Source organism: Pteropus alecto, unplaced genomic scaffold, assembly GCF_000325575.1.
Source record: "Pteropus alecto unplaced genomic scaffold, ASM32557v1 scaffold24, whole genome shotgun sequence".
Lineage (NCBI taxonomy): Eukaryota > Metazoa > Chordata > Mammalia > Chiroptera > Pteropodidae > Pteropus > Pteropus alecto.
In genome coordinates this window covers 12,772,728-12,777,516 of record NW_006439192.1, presented here as the reverse complement: position 1 = coordinate 12,777,516, position 4,789 = coordinate 12,772,728, and positions in this window count along the sequence as shown.

The following is a 4,789-nucleotide window of genomic DNA, read 5'->3' as shown; positions in this document are numbered from 1 at the left end:
TCATCCACTGTGATACATCAAGTTATTGCTTATGCTACGGCTTCTCTGACATTTTCCCTCTTCCTCTCAATGCTTGAATATGAACATTTCACAATATTCTTTCTTTGGTATTGTTATGTACTGAATATTTGTGTCTCCCCAAATTCTTATGTTGAAATCAAATTCCCAATGCCACGGCCTTAGGAGGTGTAGACTTTGGAAGGTGATAAGGTCATGTGGGTGGAGCCGTCACAAATGGGATTGGTGCCCTTACAAAAAGAGACATGAGAGCTAGCTAGCTCCTTTTCTACATGTGAGGACACAGTAAAAAAAAGATGACCATCTACACATCAGGAAGTGGGCTCTTACTAGATGCGGGATTTCCCTGCATCTTGATCTTGGATTACCTAGCCTTCAGAACTGTGAGAAATAAATGTTTTCTGTTTTAAGTCTTCCAGTCTTTATTTTTCTGTAAACAAGCCATATCCTTTTATTGCTATGGTTAACAGTGGGATGGCCAGGATGCAGGAGTCAGGGACAATGTGTGAGTTCAAGCCAGAGGATCCTGGGAACCTTAGGTACTGAAGGTGCAGGGCTGGGAATAGCCAGAGGGAACTCAGGCTGCACAGGCAGCTCCAGGCTATGGGTCCCCTGTTGGGAGCTGGGGGTCTGTCAGTGATTCCTGGGTCTTCAGGAGCGCCCTGCTGGTGGGTCCCAGGACACCCCTCCTAGGCCTCAGAGGGATGTGTTTTCAACTTGGATGCTCTAGCCAGCCCGGCCTTGGTGGCGCCCATCCATGTGAGAGTCAGTACTGCCGCCACAGCTAGGGGTCCTATCCAGCCCAGCCAGCCTGGCCCAAGGTCAGCCCGAATTCAGGTCCCAAGCCCTCCCACACTGCTGCTGAGGTCCCAGCTGGCCGGTCATCATGCAAAAGCTTGGGGTCCCGCGAAAAGCCTCAGGCTGGAGTTCAGTACTGCCCATAGCAGTGGCAAAGAGAAGCGAGGAAACTATAAGACAGTTTGCAAATTGCATTTGATAGTGCACCAGGAGGTGTCAGACAGGAGGAGCACAGTGCTTCCAACTGTTTACCCAGGAGTGGGGATGGTGAACCCCTCTAGCTATCTTTGGGCACATGGTCCTAATAGCCTCCATCTGGGTGATGGCTACAGGGTTTTGTGACCGACAGGACTTATGGAGAGGCAGAAAGGGAAGGGAACTAGATGAAGGACAGATTTCTGTTTTTGATCTGGGAAGGGCACGGTGTTTTTCAGAAACATGAAAGAAAAACAGTTTTGGAGAATGAGATTAGTTTCGTTTGGGCCATATAAAATTTGAATTGTGTTTAAATGTCCCAAAAAGATATTCAATACATGGTTGTATACATGAGCTTTCAGGACAAAAGTGAGGTCTGGGCTTCTAAAAACAGACATTTGGTGGTCATTGTATATAAAAAGTAAATGAAACCATCTATGTGAATGAGATTTTCAGGAAAATGTTGCTAAGAAGGAACAAATATCATAATATAAATTGTGGCTATATATACAACATATACATAAGATGTCATATATATCTTACATAAGATCTCATATATATCTTATGTATATATTTTATATATATAAAATAGTTGGATCATTTTTTGAATAACTGGACATTTTTAGAGATTTGGTAAATTAAATAGGTTAAACATTGTGTATGCATCTCAAAATGTTTATAATTCTACACTCCTATAAAATGTGATGTTTTGCTTTTTCTCTCATTCTGTTTTCCTAAATATAGCTTGTCATGGTCATTGAGCAAAGAGTGTTATATTTATTCTATTTATGCTTTCCTGTGACTATTTCCTTTTATACCTTGAAATAAAAAGTTGGTGTCACATAATTTAGTTGTTTTGTTTGTTTGTTTGTTTGTTTTTTGCTGTTTCATATAGTTTTTCTGGCTCTCCATTTTACCTAGTATAACTCTGTTAATCTATATTCATACACAGAGGAAAAATAAGTAATGTTCACAATCTCTCTGAGGTATAAAGTTTTTGAACTGTCAAAGATAGGCTAAATTTTACATTCCTAAGAACATCTATTTTATTCATCATATTAGAAGGTAGGTGATTTATTTCAATATACAGAGCCTTCTAATTTTTTTTTTTTGAAAAACTTCCAAATCCACAAATGTAGAGGGAACAGTACAAGAAAACTCTACGTATCCATCATTAACAGACAATCTTCAGCAACTCTTAGCTATTCACATCTCTGCTATGACTCCAGCTACTTACTATCTTTCCTCTACAAAATTATTGTGAAGCAAAATTCAGAGATTGTTTTTCTACTGGCAAATATTTCAGTAAATATTTTTAAAAAGTAAGAACTCTTTTATTAAATACACCGCAATTCTGTTATCACACTAACATTCAACAGCAATTCCTTAGTACCAACAAACATCGTTTCAGACACCACCAGACGATCTCGTAAATGATTTTTACAGGTGTTTTGTTCCAGGGCTTTGGCAAATATTTATTACAAGCCAGTCTGGGTCTACATGATATGCCGCACATTCTGACATGTTTTATTATTTATTCATTGTAATTATTTATTGAATGCCCAATACTTGTCAGGGAAAGTTGAGGTTCCTTGGAATACATCAGTAAATAAGACAAATTCCTTACCTTCTTGGAGCTCATATTGTAGAAGGATAACATAGAAAATAATTAATAAAAATAAAATTAAATGTGCCCATTTGTTATAAGGTAGAAGTACTTTTGGGAAAAAGCAAATATTACAACTGGCTAAAAGTTATTTGGAAATCCTGGGCAGGGTTGCAATTTTCAAAAGGTAATGAGGAGGAGGCCTGATTGGAAAGGTATCATTTGAGTAAAGGCTTAAAGGAGGGAAGAGAATTAACCACCCAACTATCTGGAGGAAAAGTGTCTAAATCATAAGCCAGTCTGATATCTCTAAGACAGGATAAGCCTGAATGAGAAGGCCCAAAGGCATGATATTATTTAATCAAAATAAGTGAAAATCCAAGTAAAGGGAAATAGCCGCAGGAAAGCATAAACAGAATAAATATGACACACTTTGCTCAATGACCATGACAAACTATATTTAGGAAAACAAGAATGAGAGAAAAAGCAAAATATTACATTTTATGGAAGCATAGAATTATAAACATTTTGAGATGGATACACAATGTTTAACCTGTCCAATTTATCAAATCTCTAGTAAAACAGCTCTGAAGTTATCCTGTCCTTTTAAGGATTTAATTCTTGCATTTAAAATTACTTGATTATAATGAACATAAATAAGCATTTTATTTAAATTTGGGGATGAACCGTCTTCCTACTGTATTCACTCAAACCTAGATATATGGTATATCCATAATCAGGCTGTTTGTGTAGTGTTTGTTGCAGGACACCTGTCGAGGCAGTGTTTTGGAGGCCAAAGAAAGCGGGATTCCAGAGTTTACATGCTACTACCAATTCAGCTTCACTTTTCTCTAAAAATGTAATGCCTACCAGAACCCAAAACCTAATGAGTACATTTGCCAAAGTGCAATGGCTTTTCAAATGTACCTATGCAAATAACCAAAATTGGCATCTCAGTATAGATCTTCCCAATTATACTAAAACTAGGACAATATTCTTCAAGAATGATTGACTTCTGTTTACATTATATTACATATTTCTGGAGCTTTCAGTCCCCATGAACATTTAAAAACAATTTCTTGTAATAACAAGTTATCTTGAGTTGTGATCAGAGGGAATTGGCTTTCATAGAAAAAACATGTATATATTCTATTGAAGGATGGAAGAAACTGAAAACAGAATGAGGAATCTACAGTCTTGCTGAGATGAATCAGAAACCAACATCTCTACGTAGTATGGTGGAAAATCAGTAGATCTGGGTTTTGGACCTGGTTCTTGTCTGGAATGTGTGAGCCATTCTCACTTATATGTTATATGGTGGTGTTCTCTTTGTGAAGAACCTCAGCAAGAATTCATGTATAGTATTAATACTAATAATATCTGTGCTTCTCCTGAGCAATTGATTCAACTGATTCTTTGAATACACAAGTGGCAACGTTTTACTTTGTTATTGGGCTTATAGTAAGCATATAGTCAATTATGTGGGCTACATCAAGCAAGAGAATTATGTTATTGCAGTTTTAAGCCTTACTTCTTTACATTTTATGCTTCTGCTCTGGCTGTGCAATCCATATTGCTTCTATTTTTATTGTATACTTTATCATCCACCTTAAATCTTTATTTAACCTTATCATCCATAAATCCTTAGGCAATATGTTTATCTTCTTAAGATCTTGGTTTCTTCAGTTGTAAAAGGAAATTTAGAAGGTTCTGTGTTTTCAAGAGGCATATCGTTTAGAATAATATCAGAACTGCCAACATTTGTGTTAGTATTCTTCAAAAGGAAGAGATAATAAATATTTTAATTATACTGTGTAACAGTATTTTTTAATAAGCAATATAGTGAAAAATTATACTGCATCAAATGAAAATTTTGTCTACTTTTATTTAGAATTTCCCCTAAAACTCTAAAAAAGCAATGGCACTGGTATCATTCAGAATTCAATGAACAGAAATGATAATTATTCATGGTTGGAAACATACATTTTTAAAGAACAATTTCATTACAAATGACAGGGCTACCTGAAAATTTTTTATTAAAAATTATATAATAGTTGAAAAAAACCACAATTTTGGAATAAACTTCAAACATATTAATGGAGTATGTAACTTTAATATCAATTTACAATTATACCCCTAATTCTTGTCTAGAATTAACATCCACCTTCTCAT